The sequence below is a fragment of the Anomaloglossus baeobatrachus genome, chromosome 8 (assembly GCF_048569485.1).
Source record: "Anomaloglossus baeobatrachus isolate aAnoBae1 chromosome 8, aAnoBae1.hap1, whole genome shotgun sequence".
Lineage (NCBI taxonomy): Eukaryota > Metazoa > Chordata > Amphibia > Anura > Aromobatidae > Anomaloglossus > Anomaloglossus baeobatrachus.
The window spans coordinates 167236101-167257467 of NC_134360.1; positions in this window are offsets into that span (position 1 = coordinate 167236101).

The following is a 21367-nucleotide window of genomic DNA, read 5'->3' on the forward strand; positions in this document are numbered from 1 at the left end:
ATAATATGACGTAATACAATGAAAAACCAAGGAATTTAAACTGTGTCCATTGAAACAGTATCCATGCCATCAAAATTGAATGAACATCGCAATCAATGCAAATTAAAAATAAAATTCATAAAACAAATAATTGTGTCATTACTGAGTAAAAATAAACATACATATATATGTGTCTCTGTATCAAAGGTTGTCTAAGAAGCCATAACCGCGGTAGAAAGGTATAGAACTCACACTATCTATGGACATCAGCCTTCATGAAGGACATGAGATGAAGAGCGATCAGTCCACACAACCAAAGCGACGTGCGGTGAGGTTCGTGAAGAAGTATGAAGAGAGTGGGAAAATCCACAGAAAGAAAGAAAAATTGCATAAACAAATAGAGAGTGGTGCGGAAAAAAATTATTAATTAACAAGTCTTAATGAACCTGTCCAATTGGAGAAAAAAATGGTATGAAAAATCCTGGACAAAAAAGTACAGGCAAAATAATCCCAAAAAATAATGTATACTCCAATAATTATAAGAATAAATATATACATATAAAAAAACTAAGTGTATGGGCGCGTACAAACAAGAATGCGCGACCCATAGCAAAGAAAACAATGCATACAGTGCCTACAAGTAGTATTTAACCCCCTGCAGATTTAGCAGGTTTGATAAGATGCAAATAAGTTAGAGCCTGCAAACTTCAAACAAGAGCAGGATTTATTAACAGATGCATAAATCTTACAAACCAACAAGTTATGTTGCTCAGTTAAATTTTAATAAATTTTCAACATAGAAGTGTGGGTCAATTATTATTCAACCCCTAGGTTTAATATTTTGTGGAATAACCCTTGTTTGCAATTACAGCTAATAATCGTCTTTTATAAGACCTGATCAGGCCGGCACAGGTCTCTGGAGTTATCTTGGCCTACTCCTCCATGCAGATCTTCTCCAAGTTATCTAGGTTCTTTCGGTGTCTCATGTGGACTTTAATCTTGAGCTCCTTCCACAAGTTTTCAATTGGGTTAAGGTCAGGAGACTGACTAGGCCACTGCAACACCTTGATTTTTTCCCTCTTGAACCAGGCCTTGGTTTTCTTGGCTGTGTGCTTTGGATCGTTGTCTTGTTGGAAGATGAAATGACGACCCATCTTAAGATCCTTGATGGAGGAGCGGAGGTTCTTGGCCAAAATCTCCAGGTAGGCCGTGCTATCCATCTTCCCATGGATGCGGACCAGATGGCCAGGCCCCTTGGCTGAGAAACAGCCCCACAGCATGATGCTGCCACCACCATGCTTGACTGTAGGGATGGTATTCTTGGGGTCGTATGCAGTGCCATCCAGTCTAAAAACGTCACGTGTGTGGTTGGCACCAAAGATCTCGATCTTGGTCTCATCAGACCACAGAACCTTGAACCAGTCTGTCTCAGAGTCCTCCAAGTGATCATGAGCAAACTGTAGATGAGCCTTGACATGACGCTTTGAAAGTAAAGGTACCTTACGGGCTCGTCTGGAACGGAGACCATTGTGGTGGAGTACGTTACTTATGGTATTGACTGAAACCAATGTCCCCACTGCCATGAGATCTTCCCGGAGCTCCTTCCTTGTTGTCCTTGGGTTAGCCTTGACTCTTCGTACAAGCCTGGCCTCGGCACGGGTGGAAACTTTCAAAGGCTGTCCAGGCCGTGGAAGGCTAACAGTAGTTCCATAAGCCTTCCACTTCCGGATGATGCTGCCAACAGTGGAGACAGGTAGGCCCAACTCCTTGGAAAGGGTTTTGTACCCCTTGCCAGCCTTGTGACCCTCCATGATCTTGTCTCTGATGGCCTTTGAATGCTCCTTTGTCTTTCCCATGTTGACCAAGTATGAGTGCTGTTCACAAGTTTGGGGAGGGTCTTAATTAGTCAGAAAAGGCTGGAAAAAGAGATAATTGATCCAAACATGTGAAGCTCATTGTTCTTTGTGCCTGAAATACTTCTTAATACTTTAGGGGAACCAAACAGAATTCTGGTGGTTTGAGGGGTTGAATAATAAATGACCCTCTGAATAAACTTTTCACAATTTAAAAAAAAAAAAAAAAAGAAAAAACATTCTTTTTTGCTGCAGTGCATTTCACACTTCCAGGCTGATCTACAGTCCAAATGTCACAATGCCAAGTTAATTCCGAATGTGTAAACCTGCTAAATCTGCAGGGGGTTGAATACTACTTGTAGGCACTGTATATACATATGTATAAATATGCAAGAAAATAAAATCATAGTGAAGGAGTGTAGACCTTGTCTACCCATATAAAATACAGGCGACAAGGAGAATAAGGATCTAAATGACCCAAAAGAGAGCTATATGACAATTCAGCTACTTGTGTGCAACAAACAAGAATTGTGATAAAAGGAAGGGGTAGTGAAAGTGATTCCATTATACAAGAAGCGAGTAAGTGCAAAAGGAAACAAGGGGTGACTAGAGTTCAGGAGCGTGGGAGAAAAGCAGAGTGCGCACGCGTAGGGTAAAAGACAGTGAGCCGGTGCAATACATAAGCTGAAAGACTGGGGACGGGGTGAACAAAGTTCAAAGCGTGGGAAAAAAATGGAGAGAGGGCTTCATAATAGAAGGGAACCATGTGTAAGAATTGAAAAGAGAATATTGAGGGCGGGAATACACATATATATCTATATATGAAGGGAATGAATATCAACCCGTCTAAATCAAAGATACTGTATATCTATTCAATGGAAACTAGTATTTCGCAGACAATCATTATTCATCTAGCAACGTATATATCAAATAGACACATATCAGCCTATAAATAATTACAATAGGCACATATATAAATTAGCAATTAATAGAAATAATAAATAAAATAAAAACTAAACCTAAGGCGCAAACACATGTGTCAATATTCCATAATAAAAAGGGGGGGGGGAATGGAACTAATAAGGAGAAACCTCATAAACAATGAGCTAAAAAAAATATTATAGTACATAGCATAAGCAATGATAAAATGATTTAATAATAAATGAATATTAGATAAAAAATATAAATGTATAGAACATAAATAAAATCCACTTTCCCATAAAAGCTATGATAAAAATTACAAGGGGATAATGGAACCTAAAAAATCTACTAATGAAATATATCCGTAATCTCGTTAAGACCTCGTGGCTTGAGGGTATCAAGTTTGTATATCCAAAAAGTTTCCTTTCTGTTGAGAACCTCCATGCGATTGGGGACATATGGAGGAATTTGTTCTATTGGAGTCACTCTAAGCATGGTTTTTTTCTTATGGTGTAGAGTAACATGTCTGGATAAACCATGCAACATAAAACCAATTTTAATATTGTGTCTATGTGAGTTAATACGATTGTGAAGCGCCTGTATCGTCCTGCCAACATATCTTTTGTCACATTCACACTCAATAAGATAGATGACATAATCTGACTGGCAGGTAAGGTGACTTTTGATGGTAAACTCCACCCCTCCTGGGTTAAGGCCAAAATTTAATCTATTGTGTTGTATGGCATTGCAACATAAGCATTTCTTGACACCACATCTATATACCCCTATGGGTTTGTTAGAGACAGGAGTAGATGATTCCTCCTTTAGTCTGCTGGGGTCTAGTATGTTTTTTAATGTAGAGGCTCTACGATAAATAATCCCCGGAGTAATCGGCAATACTCCTCTCAGGAAAGGATCGTTCCGGAGAATGTTCCAATGCCTTCGGATGATGTTTTTAATAAGATCACCATCCTTGCTATAAGTGGTTAGGAAATGGGAGGAGAAATTATTCAGAGGAGTGGAATCATCTCTGGTCATAGGAGCACCGTTACGTGTAATGAGATCTGTCTGACTGAGGTTCCTGTTCATCTGGTAAGCCTTTTTGATTAGCGCCGGGGGGTATTTCTTATATAAAAACCTCTCTTTAAGGACCATAGCCTGTTCCTTGTAATCTTTATCAAGGGTACAATTCCTCCTGATTCTCTGGAACTGATTCTTGGGAACATTCGTAAGCCATTTATTGTAGTGGTTACTAGTGAAATCAATGTAACCATTACTGTCGACCTTCTTAAAGAAGGTTTTAGTGTAAATGGTCCCTTCATTATGTGAGACAGTGAGGTCCAGAAAATCGATGGATCCTTTCTCTATGGTGGGCGCAAATTTTAAACCCCACTCATTGTCTACTATGCATCTTAGGAAGTCATGCAGATTATTTTCTGAATCATCCCATATAAAGAACAGGTCATCGATGTATCTTTTATACACGATAACATGTCTAAAGAGTTTGGAAGAATAGATGTATAATAAATGTATGTTGTTCATGGGTCTATTTGAATTATTATAAAACCTTCTTTAAGAAGGTCGACAGTAATGGTTACATTGATTTCACTAATAATCACTACAATAAATGGCTTACGAATGTTTCCAGGAATCAGTTCCAGAGAATCAGGAGGAATTGTACTCTTGATAAAGATTACAAGGAACAGGCTATGGTCCTTAAAGAGAGGTTTTTATTAGTGATGAGCGAGTACTAAAAAGCTCGGGTGCTCGAAGCTCGGGCCGAGCCTCCCAAGATACTCGTGTACTCGGGCCGAGCAACGAGCCCAATGTTATCCTATGGGAGACCCGAGTATTTTTGTGAAATGACCCCCCGGCAGCATAGAGAAACCCTAAAAATGTCACAAAAGTCTCAGAAGAGTGCTCAAATGACATGGCAACAGCATGGGGAAGACCCCTTGAAGCATTTATCACTCAAAAGTCACAGCTGTGAACAATTTTGTCCGCGTTTCACGCCATTTTTACTGACTCACCAGAAAACCTTCCAAAATGACCCCAAAATGATTTTTCATGGCAGAAATGTTAAGGGCACATACCCAATAGTGAGATAGAGCTGGTGTATGTTACTTTTTGAGATTAATACATGAAAGATTTTACGTGAAAACATTGTGTGGCACTCCGATGTCCCTGAGAAGAGACGTACATGAAGGCCTCTTGAGTCTAATGTGCCCATTTTGAGGAAGTGAGTCTTTGTAGTATTTTCCTTTGCCAGGGCAGTCCAAAATTGTGAGGTTCACCAATGCCCCTGCATACAGACGTGCATGATGGCCTGTAAACCTGAAGTGCCCATTGTAAGGAAGTGGGTCTATTTCAGTATAGCCCTTTGCCAGGGCAGCCAAAAATTGGGAGGCTCCACATTGTCCCTGGATAGAGACGTGCATGATGGCCTGTAAACCTGAAGTGCCCATTGTAAGGAAGTGGGTCTATTTCAGTATAGCCCTTTGCCAGGGCAGCCAAAAATTGGGAGGCTCCACATTGTCCCTGGATAGAGACGTGCATGATGGCCTGTAAACCTGAAGTGCCCATTGTAACGAAGTGGGTCTATTTCAGTATAGCCCTTTGCCAGGGCAGCCAAAAATTGGGAGGCTCCACATTGTCCCTGGATAGAGAGGTGCATGATGGCCTGTAAACCTGAAGTGCCCATTGTAAGGAAGTGGGTCTATTTCAGTATAGCCCTTTGCCAGGGCAGCCAAAAATTGGGAGGCTCCACATTGTCCCTGGATAGAGACGTGCATGATGGCCTGTAAACCTGAAGTGCCCATTGTAAGGAAGTGGGTCTATTTCAGTATAGCCCTTTGCCAGGGCAGCCAAAAATTGGGAGGCTCCACATTGTCCCTGGATAGAGACGTGCATGATGGCCTGTAAACCTGAAGTGCCCATTGTAAGGAAGTGGGTCTATTTCAGTATAGCCCTTTGCCAGGGCAGCCAAAAATTGGGAGGCTCCACATTGTCCCTGGATAGAGACGTGCATGATGGCCTGTAAACCTGAAGTGCCCATTGTAAGGAAGTGGGTCTATTTCAGTATAGCCCTTTGCCAGGGCAGCCAAAAATTGGGAGGCTCCACATTGTCCCTGGATAGAGACGTGCATGATGGCCTGTAAACCTGAAGTGCCCATTGTAAGGAAGTGGGTCTATTTCAGTATAGCCCATTGCCAGGGCAGCCAAAAATTGGGAGGCTCCACATTGTCCCTGGATAGAGACGTGCATGATGGCCTGTAAACCTGAAGTGCCCATTGTAAGGAAGTGGGTCTATTTCAGTATAGCCCTTTGCCAGGGCAGCCAAAAATTGGGAGGCTCCACATTGTCCCTGGATAGAGACGTGCATGATGGCCTGTAAACCTGAAGTGCCCATTGTAAGGAAGTGGGTCTATTTCAGTATAGCCCTTTGCCAGGGCAGCCAAAAATTGGGAGGCTCCACGTTGTCCCTGGGTAGAGACGTGCATGAGGGCCTCAAAACATTAAGTGTCCATTTTAAGGAAGTGGGTGTATTATAGTATAGCCCTTAGGCAGGGCAGCCAAAAATTGGGAGGCTCCACGTTGTCCCTGGGTAGAGACGTGCATGAGGGCCTCAAAACATTAAGTGTCCATTTTAAGGAAGTGGGTGTATTATAGTATAGCCCTTAGGCAGGGCAGCCAAAAATTGGGAGGCTCCACGTTGTCCCTGGGTAGAGACGTGCATGAGGGCCTCAAAACATTAAGTGTCCATTTTAAGGAAGTGGGTGTATTATAGTATAGCCCTTAGGCAGGGCAGCCAAAAATTGGGAGGCTCCACGTTGTCCCTGGGTAGAGACGTGCATGAGGGCCTCAAAACATTAAGTGTCCATTTTAAGGAAGTGGGTGTATTATAGTATAGCCCTTAGGCAGGGCAGCCAAAAATTGGGAGGCTCCACGTTGTCCCTGGGTAGAGACGTGCATGAGGGCCTCAAAACATTAAGTGTCCATTTTAAGGAAGTGGGTGTATTATAGTATAGCCCTTAGGCAGGGCAGCCAAAAATTGGGAGGCTCCACGTTGTCCCTGGGTAGAGACGTGCATGAGGGCCTCAAAACATTAAGTGTCCATTTTAAGGAAGTGGGTGTATTATAGTATAGCCCTTAGGCAGGGCAGCCAAAAATTGGGAGGCTCCACGTTGTCCCTGGGTAGAGACGTGCATGAGGGCCTCAAAACATTAAGTGTCCATTTTAAGGAAGTGGGTGTATTATAGTATAGCCCTTAGGCAGGGCAGCCAAAAATTGGGAGGCTCCATGTTGTCCCTGGGTAGAGACGTGCATGAGGGCCTCAAAACATTGTTCCCATTGCAAAGGAGCGGGTCTCCTGTCGTTGTAATGTCCATTCTGCAAAGAATGGGCGAAAAAATTTACCACTGGGGGTATACCTGAAACAAAGGCCTAAGTATTGCAATTTGTAACGGTCATCATCATGGTGGCGCATGAGGAGAAGGAGGAGCAGTCCAGCGATTATCCAAAGTCCAGAAGTGTGTACCCATGGGTGAGTGGAGGTACATGGCAAACTTTAAATTCCGCTCTCATTTGCTGGTGGTGTGGTGAAGTCTGGCCCAATCCAACCCTTGTTCATCTTGATCAGAGTCAGCCTGTCAGCATTTTCAGTTGACAGGCGGGTGCGTTTATCTGTAATGATTCCACCTGCGGCACTAAAAACACGCTCTGACAAAACGCTAGCAGCAGGGCAGGCCAGGACTTCCAAGGCGTAGAGAGCCAATTCATGCCACGTGTCCAGCTTGGATACCCAATAATTGTAAGGCACAGAGGAATGTCGGAGTACAGTTGTTCGATCTGCAAGGTACTCCTTCAGCATCTGGGCAAACTTAGGATTTCTTGTGGCACTACCCCGCACCTCAGGGGCTGTGGTACGTGAGGGGCTGAGAAAACTGTCCCACATCTTAAAGACTGTTCCCCTACCTCTGGCGGATTGGACTTGTGCCTCTCTCGGCTGTACGCCTCGGTTGTCCACTGATTCCTGACCTATGCCGCTAGCGTTTTGTGAGGGGAATGCTTTGCCTACTTCCGTGAGTATGGCCTTCCGGAACTGCTGCATTTTGGTTGACCTCTCCTCCACGGGAATAAGAGACAAAAAGTTCTCCTTGTAGCGTGGGTCTAACAGTGTTACCAACCAGTAATGATTGTCGGCCAAGATGTTCTTAACGCGAGGGTCACGAGACAGGCAGCTTACCATAAAGTCAGCCATGTGCGCCAGACTCTTAACAGCCAGGACTTCAGTAGCCTGACCAACAAGATGACTGAACATGCTGTCCTCCTCCTCCTCCTCCTCCTCATCTACCCTGTCCTCTGGCCAGCCACGCTGAACCGAGGATATGACTGGTGTGCATGTCATATCCTCAATTTGGCCGGAGAGTTGCTCCATGTCTTCATCCTCCTCCTCGTCATAGTCCTCCACTGCACGTTGTGATGAGACGAGGCTGGGCTGTGTGTTATCACCCACACCCACTACTGTTTCTTGCTGCAACTCATCGCGCTCCGCCTGCAATGCATCATGTTTGTTTTTCAGCAGAGACCATTTTAGAAGGCAGAGTAGCGGTATGGTGACGCTAATAATGGCGTCATCACCACTCACCATCTTGGTGGAGTCCTCAAAGTTTTGGAGGATGGTACATAGGTCTGACATCCATCTCCACTCCTCAGGTGTTATGTGTGGAGTTTGACCCATTTCCCGACGGCTTAGGTGATGCAGGTACTCAACAACTGCCCTCTTCTGCTCACATATCCTGACCAACATGTGCAGAGTTGAATTCCAACGCGTGGGGACATCACACACCAGTCTGTGAGCCGGAAGATGCAAACGGCGCTGAAAGCCGGCAAGGCCGGCTGAAGCAGTAGGTGACTTTCGAAAATGTGCAGACAGGCGGCGAACTTTTACCAGCAGATCAGACAGCTCTGGGTATGACTTTATAAACCGCTGAACCACGAGGTTGAGCACATGGGCCACGCATGGAACATGTGTCAGCTGGCCTCGCCTCAAAGCCGCCACCAGGTTCCGGCCATTGTCACACATGACCTTTCCTGGCTTTAGGTTCAGAGGTGTGAGCCAGTGATCTGCCTGCTGTTTCAGAGCTGTCCACAGCTCTTCTGCATTGTGGGGTTTGTCACCTATGCAGATTAGCTTCAGCACAGCCTGTTGCCGCTTCACCGAGGCAGTGCTGCAGTGCTTCCAGCTTGTGACTGGTGTGGAGGGCACAGTGGATGAGGATGCGCAGGAGGAGGAGGAGGCTGAAGAGCATGACATTCCGGAGCTGTAGAGTGTGGGTGAAACACTGACTGAGGTAGGGCCTGCAAACCTTGGTGTGGGAAGGACGTGTTCCGTCCCTCGCTCAGACTGGGTCCCAGCTTCCACAATATTAACCCAGTGTGCCATCAACGAGATGTAGCGGCCTTGCCCACAAGCACTTGTCCACGTGTCTGTGGTTAGGTGGACCTTGGGTGAAACAGCGTTGTTCAGGGCACGTGTGATGTTTTGTGACACGTGGTTATGCAACGCGGGGACGGCACACCGGGAGAAATAGTGGCGGCTGGGGACCGAGTAACGTGGGACAGCTGCCGCCATCAGGTCACGGAATGCTTCTGTCTCCACCAGCCTAAAAGGCAACATTTCCAGCGCAAGCAGTCGCGAAATGTTAGCATTTAGAACTGTGGCATGTGGGGTGTTGGCAGTGTATTTGCGCCTGCGTTCAAAGGTTTGCTGAATGGATAACTGAACGCTGCGCTGGGACAAGGACGTGCTTGATGATGGTGTTCTTTCTGCGTAGGCAACTGCAGGTGCAGGAGTGGAGGAGGCTTGTTCGCAGGCAGGATGGACAGAGGATTGGCTCGCATGCACAACCAGCGAAGACGTAGCAGTGACATCAGCAAGCACTGCTCCTCGACTCTGTTGTACTTCCCACAAAGTCGGGTGCTTGGCTGACATGTGCCTGATCATGCTGGTGGTGGTCAGGCTGCTAGTTTTGGTACCCCTGCTGATGCTGGCACGGCAGGTGTTGCAAATGGCCTTTTTTGAATCATCTGGATCCAACTTAAAAAACTGCCAGACTCGGGAAGACCTAACATTTGTACAGGCACCTTGTGTCGTCGTGTTGTTCCGGGGAACGGTTGCCTGACTTCTGCCTGGGGCCACCACCCTGCTTCTTACTGCCTGTTGTGATGCTACGCCTCCCTCCCCCTGTGCACTGCTGTCCTCGCTCTGCATATCCTCCTGCCAGGTTGGGTCAGTTACTGGATCATCCACCACGTCGTCTTCCTCTTCCGCACCCTGCTCCTCCTCCTGACTTCCTGACAATTGTGTCTCATCATCGTCCACCACTTGTTGAGACACGTTGCCAACTTCGTGAGAACGTGGCTGCTCAAATATTTGGCCATCTGTACAGACGATCTCCTCATGACCCACTTCAATATGAGCTGGCGAGAGGCCAGAATGTGTGAATGGAAACGTGAACAGCTCTTCCGAGTGTCCAAGTGTGGGATCATTAATGTCCGAGGAGGACGTGTACTCAGCCTGGTGGTAGGAAGGAGGATCAGGTTCAGAAATGTGCGGTGCAGTATCACGGCTACTGACACTTGACCGTGTGGAAGACAGAGTGTTTGTGGTGGTGCCAATCTGACTGGAAGCATTATCCGCTATCCAACTAACAACCTGTTGACACTGGTCTTGGTTCAAGAGCGGTGTACTGCTGCGGTCCCCAAGAATTTGGGACAGGACGTGCGAGCGACTAGATGTGGCCCTTTGTTGTGGCGAAATTAGAGCTTGCCCACGACCTCGGCCTCTGCCTGCACCACCATCACGTCCACTTCCTTGTTCCTTGCCAATGCCCTTGCGCATTTTGCAATGCTGTGCACTGCTGACGTGTATATTCACTACTTGTGCGTTATATCAAAGTTTGTGGAAATTGCACACAAGTGCACCTGTACGCTGCCACCAACAGGCACACACGTGCGCTTTTAAAAACCAAGCATGGACGCAATAAGAACCTAACAGGTTTTTTTGGGGAGCGACAATTACAGACAAGTCAGACACTATCTGGACTGTTTTACACTGTGTACACCAGCCCCAGATATGATGAAGGCTGGTATACGGTCACCACTACCCTGCCTGCCTGCCTGCCTGTATACTGGTACAATAGTCCTGACAAGGACTCTTTTGGTCACTAGCCTGTATTCAGACCTGGCTATACCCTGCCTGTATATAGCAACAATAGTCCTGAGAAGGACTCTGCTACTGTACTCCGACCTGGCTATACCCTGCCTGCCTGTATACAACTAGAATAGTCCTGAGAAGGACTTTTGGTCACACTGTTTGCAGCCCTGCAACTGAAAAAGCTATAAAGGGCCGCAAAGCTTTCCCTGAATCAGCGACACTCTCCCTGCACTGACAGTCTGGATAGCTGTGAGCAGAGCACAGCGCGCCGGCCGATATAAAGGCTCGGTCACGCTGTGCAGGCCGGCCAATCACTGCAATTCCACAACTAACAGGGCTGTGGCATTGCAGTGGTCTGCCAGCCAATCCCTGCATGAGGGCTGGCTCTCAAAAGAGCGCCAACATGCAGAAATGAAGACCACGAGTACAGCACGAGTATCGCGAGATTACTCGGTCCCCGCCGAGCAGCCCGAGTACAGCGATACTCGTGCGAGTACCGAGTAGTTACAAGCATGCTCGCTCATCACTAGTTTTTATATAAGAAATACCCCCCGGCGCTAATCAAAAAGGCTTACCAGATGAACAGGAACCTCAGTCAGACAGATCTCATTACACGTAACGGTGCTCCTATGACCAGAGATGATTCCACTCCTCTGAATAATTTCTCCTCCCATTTCCTAACCACTTATAGCAAGGATGGTGATCTTATTAAAAACATCATCCAAAGGCATTGGAACATTCTCCGGAACGATCCTTTCCAGAGAGGAGTATTGCCGATTACTCCGGGGATTATTTATCGTAGAGCCTCTACATTAAAAAACATACTAGCCCCCAGCAGACTAAAGGAGGAATCATCTACTCCTGTCTCTAACAAACCCATAGGGGTATATAGATGTGGTGTCAAGAAATGCTTATGTTGCAATGCCATACAACACAATAGATTAAATTTTGGCCTTAACCCAGGAGGGGTGGAGTTTACCATCAAAAGTCACCTTACCTGCCAGTCAGATTATGTCATCTATCTTATTGAGTGTGAATGTGACAAAAGATATGTTGGCAGGACGATACAGGCGCTTCACAATCGTATTAACTCACATAGACACAATATTAAGATTGGTTTTATGTTGCATGGTTTATCCAGACATGTTACTCTACACCATAAGAAAAAAACCATGCTTAGAGTGACTCCAATAGAACAAATTCCTCCATATGTCCCCAATCACATGGAGGTTCTCAACAGAAAGGAAACTTTTTGGATATACAAACTTGATACCCTCAAGCCACGAGGTCTTAACGAGATTACGGATATATTTCATTAGTAGTTTTTTTAGGTTCCATTATCCCCTTGTAATTTTTATCATAGCTTTTATGGGAAAGTGGATTTTATTTATGTTCTATACATTCATATTTTTTATCTAATATTCATTTATATAATCATTTTATCATTGCTTATGCTATGTACTATAATATATTTTTTAGCTCATTGTTTATGAGGTTTCTCCTTATTAGTTCCATTTCCCCCCCCCCCTTTTTATTATGGAATATTGACACATGTGTTTGCGCCTTAGGTTTAGTTTTTATTTTATTTATTATTTCTATTAATTGCTAATTTATATATGTGCCTATTGTAATTATTTATAGGCTGATATGTGTCTATTTGATATATACGTTGCTAGATGAATAATGATTGTCTGTGAAATACTAGTTTCCATTGAATAGATATACAGTATCTTTGATTTAGACGGGTTGATATTCATTCCCTTCATATATAGATATATATGTGTATTCCCGCCCTCAATATTCTCTTTTCAATTCTTACACATGGTTCCCTTCTATTATGAAGCCCTCTCTCCATTTTTTCCCACGCTTTGAACTTTGTTCACCCCGTCCCCAGTCTTTCAGCTTATGTATTGCACCGGCTCACTGTCTTTTACCCTACGCGTGCGCACTCTGCTTTTCTCCCACGCTCCTGAACTCTAGTCACCCCTTGTTTCCTTTTGCACTTACTCGCTTCTTGTATAATGGAATCACTTTCACTACCCCTTCCTTTTATCACAATTCTTGTTTGTTGCACACAAGTAGCTGAATTGTCATATAGCTCTCTTTTGGGTCATTTAGATCCTTATTCTCCTTGTCGCCTGTATTTTATATGGGTAGACAAGGTCTACACTCCTTCACTATGATTTTATTTTCTTGCATATTTATACATATGTATATATGCATTGTTTTCTTTGCTATGGGTCGCGCATTCTTGTTTGTACGCGCCCATACACTTAGTTTTTTTATATGTATATATTTATTCTTATAATTATTGGAGTATACATTATTTTTTGGGATTATTTTGCCTGCACTTTTTTGTCCAGGATTTTTCATACCATTTTATTCTCCAATTGGACAGGTTCATTAAGACTTGTTAATTAATGATTTTTTTCCGCACCACTCTCTATTTGTTTATGCAATTTTTCTTTCTTTCTGTGGATTTTCCCACTCTCTTCATACTTCTTCACAAACCTCACCGCACGTCGCTTTGGTTGTGTGGACTGATCGCTCTTCATCTCATGTCCTTCATGAAGGCTGATGTCCATAGATAGTGTGGGTTCTATACCTTTCTACCGCGGTTATGGCTTCTTAGACAACCTTTGATACAGAGACACATATATATGTATGTTTATTTTTACTCAGTAATGACACAATTATTTGTTTTATGAATTTTATTTTTAATTTGCATTGATTGCGATGTTCATTCAATTTTGATGGCATGGATACTGTTTCAATGGACACAGTTTAAATTCCTTGGTTTTTCATTGTATTACGTCATATTATGCAGCTATGGAAGTGTTTTCCCGCCGATTTTTTTCTTTTTGAGGGCGGTTCTTTGATGTTTTACTGGGTATATATGGTTTGTACACATGTGCGTCTGCAGATTTGATGTATCTTGTGCTTGCTGGTCCTTAGGAAGGGAGCTGAGCCTCCTGAAACGCGTAGACCTGTGCCAATAAAAATACATTAATTCAAGATTACATCTGGGATCTTTGGCGCGGTTTCTAAAGCCCCGTTCCACTACCTCTTTCTTTTCTTGTGTAAGGCAGAGAAGGCACACAAGCAGAATCGGACTGGCTACGGGAGGAACCTCCAGTAATACTAAGCCTGGCCACGGTTACCTGCACTGAACTCTGGAGCTCTTACCTGAACTCTGAAATGAAGCCCGGACTGAACTCAGGGTTTGCAGGACTGAACTGCAACTGTAGGCCCCACGAGGCAGGTGTTTTAACCTATTCGTTGCCGGGCTGGGGGTGCAGGTCCTCTGTGTTGTCACGGGGTGGCCTGGCCCGGTTTCGCTGCCACGAGCCATACAGAATTGAGGATTGGAAGGTGCTAGGAAGAATGGAGGTAGTAGTTGGAGGTTAGAAAAGTCTATTAGATGATCGTGACGCCACCTGTGATACGCGGCCAGTGATGGGAGCCGCCGCTGCAGGGTCTCTCACTAGGGCAGATGTTGTGTGCAGCTGGCATGGCGTTGCTCCCCACAGGCGGAGCGGGATTACTACGGGGAGGATGATGGGGGTGATGGTAGTCCCCGTTAGCACCGCAGCAGTGGGCAAAGGCGCCAGTAAAAGAGAGGCAGAGACAGGGGCGGCAGTTCCAGGTCTTTTTACTCACAAGTCAGTCAGATGCTGCCCCAGAATACGAGTCTTTGCCCCGAAGGGCTCTAGCCGATCCCGGATCTGTGAAAGGTCAAGTCCGGTGTGTGTGTCAGCCTGTGAGCCCTTTCCTCATTTGATGCACTAAATATCGGACCCCCGTGTCGTGAAGCACTTGAGGGTCCCGATGTCAGTAAAGTGTCCCATTCTGTATGCTGATAGCGCGGTTCCGTTGTGGGGCCAGTCCTCAACTTCGGATCCTATATGCTATTTGCTGCAGACTCGTTGAGACAGGTCCGGTGCCTGTTCTAGCTGTTCCCTGTGACCCTTGCAGTGTTGGTAGATAATGTGGAGTATATCTGCCCTAGGATTCTGTATACCGACAACGCCAGTCCTGTGGAAGCAGCTGCCTGCTTTTCCCCAGCGACCGTGTTGAACGCCCTGGCCCACAGAACTGCTCTCGGCATGTCCGCTCTGCTCTGTGTCCGAAGCTGTTATTCCCTGTTGTAGTTATGTTGTGTGTTCTGAGCTGTTGCCCTCAGCCACTGCCACCAGCTAGTTCACTACTCTCACTAGGTCAACCTGCTTTTCCCACTGTGTGCTCCTGACTCCCCCTGATGGTTGCTTCTCCCTGACCCTGAGTCCCCAGTTCCAGTGGACCCTTGTGGGTGGTGTACTGTAAACCCACCACTGTAGTGACCCCTATTGTGATCCGACCCTGGTCCAGTCCCCATTGGGGAGGGCAACCCACTAACTGTATGTTGGTGTTTGTGTAAACCGGCATCGACCTTCCCAGAATCCGGGATAAGTACTACACCCTAATGGGGGTGCAGTGCACTGTGGCGCCTGAAGCCACAGGGGTGCCACACAAGCACCAACAGATTCCACAGCGATTGCGGATCAGTTCATGTCACAGCTGTAGACAGGCCGGGATGAACTCAGGAGCTCAGGTGACAGCTTCAGAGTTCAGCCCGTCCTGTCCACAGCTATCGTGAATTGAACCTCAATCACCGTGGAATCAGTCAATGCTTGCAGTTCAGTCCTGCAAACCCCGAGTTCAGTCCAGGCTGCACTCCGGAGCTCAGGTGAGAGCTCCAGAGTTCAGTACAGGTAACCGCGGCCAGGCCTGGTATTACTGGAGGTTCCTCCGGTAGCCAGCCCGACACTGCACACGAGGACAAATAGTGGTTGCTTGGGACCAATTACAGAGGGACGGCTGCCATCAGGATATGTAGCACCCCACGAGGACTTAGGGTACTCCTCACTGGACCAGTGGTTTCTTGGGGTTGATGTGACTAGCCTGACCTGGCTCGGTGTCCCCATCGGCTACATGAAAAGACGAACAAGTTTGAAAGGGGATGGAAGGAGGGCGAAAGGTCCCTAGGAAGCATGTCACCAGTTACAGTGGTGACTGGGGTCTCAGCCTCCTTGGCCACAGACCCTTCCTGTGACTTTTCCTTTACCAGGAGCGATGTTGGATGGGAATGGGGGATGCTTTGCAGCACCACCCGTGGTGCGTGGCCAGGAATCAGCCGCCGCTGCAGAGTCTCTCTCCGGGGCAGGTGCAGCCAGGATGGTATAGCTCCCCACAGGTGGAGCGGGACCTCGGGAGATGGCGAGAATGGGGAAGCAGTCCACAGGAGCGGTATTATTAGAAAATAGAAAGTATGTACATTACTCCTAAAAAAGGACTTTTGGTTGTACATGGCAGCAAGGTCTGTAAAGCAATAAAACATGCCTAAATGCCTCTAAAGGCCACGTCACACTAAGCAACATCGCTAGCAACATCGCTGCTGAGGCACGACTTGCTAGCGATGTTGCTGTGTGTGACATCCAGCAACAACCTGGCCCCTGCTGTGAGGTCGCTGGTTGTTGCTGAATGTCCTGGACCATTTTTTAGTTGTTGCTCTCCCACTGTGAAGCACACATTGCTGTGTGTGACAGCGAGAGAGCAACAACTGAATGTGCAGTGAGCAGGGAGCCGGCTTCTGCGGACGCTGGTAACCAATGTAAATATCGGGTAACCAAAAAGGCCTTTCCTTGGTTACCCGATATTTACCTTCGTTACTAGCGTCCGCCACTCTCACGCTGTCAGTGCCAGCTCCCTGCTCCCTGCATACGTAGCTGGAGTACACATCGGGTAATTAACCCAATGTTTACTCTGGCTAGGAGTGCAGGGAGCCAGCGCTAAGCAGTGTGCGCTGGTAACCAAGGTAAATATCGGGTTGGTTACCCGATATTTACCTTAGTTACCAAGCGCAGCATCGCTTCCACGCGTCGCTGCTGGCTGGGGGCTGGTCACTGGTTGCTGGTGAGATCTGCCTGTGTGACAGCTCACCACCAACCCGTGTAGCGACGCTCCAGCAATCCCTGCCAGGTCAGGTTGCTGGTGGGATCGCTGGAGGGTCGCTTAGGGTGCCTTCACACTTTAGCGATGCAGCAGCGATCCGACCAGCGATCTGACCTGGTCAGGATCGCTGCTGCATCGCTACATGGTCGCTGGTGAGCTGTCAAACAGGCAGATCTCACCAGCGACCAGTGACCAGCCCCCAGCCAGCAGCGACGTGCAAGCGACGCTGCGCTTGCACGGAGCCGGCGTCTGGAAGCTGCGGACACTGGTAACTAAGGTAAACATCGGGTATGGTTACCCGATGTTTACATTAGTTACCAGCGCACACCGCTTAGCTTTGCTCTCCTAGCTACAGTACACATCGGGTTAATTAACCCGATGTGTAATGCAGCTACATGTGTGCAGAGAGCAGGGAGCCGCGCACACTGTTTAGCGCTGGCTCCTTGCTCTCCTAGCTACAGTACACATCGGGTTAATTAACCCGATGTGTAATGCAGCTACATGTGCAGAGAGCCGGAGCCGGCAGCACAGGCAGCGGGAGAGCGGCGGAGGCTGGTAACTAAGGTAAATATCGGGTAACCACCTTGGTTACCCGATGTTTATCTTGGATACAGCCTACCGCAGCTGCCAGATGCCGGCTCCTGCTCCCTGCTCGCTTCATTTGTCGCTCTCTCGCTGTCACACACAGCGATCTGTGTGTCACAGTGGGAGAGCGCCTTTGAAGAAAACGAACCAGGGCTGTGTGTAACGAGCAGCGATCTCGCAGCAGGGGCCAGATCGCTGCTCAGTGTCACACACAGCGAGATCGCTAATGAGGTCACTGCTGCGTCACAAAAAGCGTGACTCAGCAGCGATCTTGGCAGCGAGCTCGCTGTGTGTGAAGCACCCCTTAGTGTGACGGTACCTTAAGACATTATATCTACTCCAGAAACTAACCGTACTCTAATTACAGCTAAGAATGGTATTATTAGCATAGAATGGAATCTATTCTATTTAGCCTTGTAAAGGACTATTTGTTTAATGTTGCACCTACAGGTACTGTGATACTAGAACACACTGTCTCTTTTCCAGCAGAAACTCTCCACTCACTATTTTTGGGTAAGTGCTCTGAGCATGGAATCACCGGGTTTTATATAGACTCGATGACGCTATGCAGCCAGCCAATGGGAGTAATTCTAGTAGCCGTCATGGCTCTGGGATTACCGTGATTGGCAGGCAATGTCGGCATGATTGGTGGCTGAAAATAAATCGTGAAACATCGGGGGTGAGGACTCGAGCTTGGCGCCCAAGTATCAGGATACTACCAAACCTTTACTTAGCATCCAGAATACTGTTGGCACCTTCCTTTGTAGCCAATGCAGTGGTTGGGAGCTGAAAATGGCATGCCTAATATGCCTACGCATGACATCACTGCCATGTGACACTGATGCCTGGTGTACCAACGTCAGCTACCAGCCATGGTATTCATGTTGGCATGTATTACAAGGCAGAAAGACTAGATGTCTCTGTGCACCAGTGCATTTCAGGTGGATGTGTATCCTTGGCCACACATCCAGGTGAAGTAGGAGCTGGGGTCAGTGAGCCCGAAGGACCCCCTGAACTGGTCGTTACCTCTACAACTGCGATCATTGTGACACTGATGGCACTGCAATCATTTCACATAGATGTCCAATCTGCACCTCGCCACCCCTTTAAAACTGACAGTGCCGGCCGAGGGGAGGGGAGTTTGGGGCTGCCCAGTACTCCATGACCCCCGACTGGCACTGTCAGTATTAAAGGGCTGACGGGGTGTGGAGCATGGCCTCACACTTTAAGCCAGAGTGCGGTACTCAGGTCATCGGAGGTTATACCATGGGAACCCGGGTATGACCTCTGGTGAACTGAGTGATGTCACTGCTGCCAGCTGGGTCCCCTTTGTCAGTGTTTCCCAGAGCCTCAAAAGATCGGTCATGTTTTAGGTCTCTTCAGACTCAGGTGTAGCAAAGCCTGGACTGTCGTGGGACGTTGTGTGGATTACAGCAGAACTTCTAGGGTTTGGGGGTTAATAAAGAGAGGATAGAGGGTGCTGTATTTTATTTCAGATAAAGGATTTTTCTTAGTGTTTGTGTTTATTTTTTATTTATAAGATTAGTGATGGGGGTCTCATAGACCCCTATCCATCACTATTTCTGGGCTTGATGACAGTTGTGCGCTGATATTAACCCCTTATTACTCCGATTGCCATCGCACTATGGCAATCGGAAAGAACCAGGTAAAGCAACGGGATTGTCACATCTAATGTATGTGATGATTCCAGGGTGCCTTCAGGCTGCTACTGTTAGGCTGGGGGGTCCCCAATAATCATGGGCTTACCCAGCCTGAGAATATCAGCCCCCAGCTGTCGGATTTATATTGGCTGGGTATCAAAATTGGGGGGACCAAAAGTCGTTTTTTTTAATTACTTATTTAAATAATTTTAAAAAAGTCGCAGGTGGTTCCTCTTATTTTGATACACAGCCAAGATAAGCCCATAGTTTGGGTTGGAAGCTTGTAGCCATGGCTTTATCTGTGCTGGTGTCACTATTGGGGGGGACTATTTGCCATTTTTAAAATGTATTTATTTATTTTATACTCCACTATAAGCAGGCAGACATCACCTGTGATTCCAACCAATCACAAGCGCTGTTAGATAGGGTGGGGGCATGGTCTACGTGCAGCCAATCAGAGCTGCCAGTGGGCGAGGAAAGCAGTGAGTGAATACGTATGAGGACTGACGAGCAAATCTGGAAGTAGCATTACAGCCGCGTGGGAGGCTCAGTAAGTATATTCTCCTGCTTTAATGGTTTGATTTTACAGGTAATATTTGGGTCCCCATAGAATTATATAGGGTTCGGCATCCAGACAGATGTTCATGTTCAAGTCTGTCTGAATTTGACTTTTTTTTTTAAGTCGTGCCGGACCCACCAGACACGAACATCTGCGGGTTTGCTCATCTCTAAACATTATGGAAATTTATTACGCAAAAAAATAAAGTATATAGAACTGCATTGGGCTAGGTTCACACACTGCGTTTTTTTTACACTGCGTTTTTGTGCGTTTTTGCGGGAAAAAATGCACAAAAACGCACCCGTGGCAAAAAAACGCGGGTTCGATTTGGTGCGTTTTTTGCTGCATTTTGCTGCGTTTTTGCTCACTGCAGTTTTATGCGTTTATTATCAGTGAACAATGCCATTAAAGATTGTTGAAGAAAAAAAAGAAAAAAAAAGTCTGATGTCATTTCCCTTCTTCAATATGTTCTTCATTCTCCACTAGTGTATGCAGGAGAGCAGACAGCTGCAGAACTACAAGGTTCAGCATGCTCCATATAGGACTGTATTCTGGAGGGAGAGGCAGGGTGAGCAGAACTACAAGGCTCAGCATACTCCATCCAATAGTGTATGCAGGAGAGCAGACACATCAGCTGCAGAACTACAAGGCTCAGCATCCTCCATCCAGGACTGTATGCAGGAGTGTTTTGCCCCCCCAAAAAATGACATGGGCTTCGCCATATTTTTGTATGCTAGCCAGGTACAGCAGGCAGGTACGAGCTGCCCCCAACCCCTAGTTGCCTATTTGTACCCGGCTGGGAACCAAAAATATAGGGAAGCCCTTTTTTTTTTAATTATTTCATGAATTTCATGAAATAATTTAAAAAAAAATGACGTGGGCTTTGCTCAATTTTTTAGTCCAGCCAGGTACAACTAGGCAGCTGTGGATTGGAATCCGCAGTGCAGGGTGCCCATGCTTTCTTGGCACCCCCGCTGTGAATTGCAGTCTGCAGCCACCCCAGAAAATGGCGCTTTCATAGAAGCGCCATCTTCTGGTGCTGTATCCAACTCTACCAGCGGCCCTGGTGACGGGTGGCTTGCTGGGTGATAATGGGGTTAGGGTTAGCTGTATATTATCAGCTAGCCCTAAGCCCGAAATTCATGGTGTCATGCCAATAATAGACATGGCCACCATGAATTTCTTTTTTTTAAATCAGATCTTTTTTTATTAAATCATTAGGGATCAATACAGAGAGTATTTCACTTTTCATATAACTGATAACAATAAACAGATAAACACATGTGATTTATAAATCAGGTTCTTTCTCTGCATATATGTAAATATAATAGAGTTCTCAAATCATAATTATATTATATAGCTTGAGCCTACAAACCTCGTGGCTCTACAAATAAACAAAACTTAAATTATGCAATAATGCCTCAGACTAACAGGAACACCTCCTCCATCAGCCGTGTCGCTCCACATCATATTGCTATACTCTTCCGCCCCTCCCTCTCCGTGCAGTCATCCATTAAACCATTCCAGTCCTCTCTCACCTCTTCATTCAAAGTCCACTTCGTCACAGAAAAAACTAGTTTTAATTCCCTTCCTCACACAT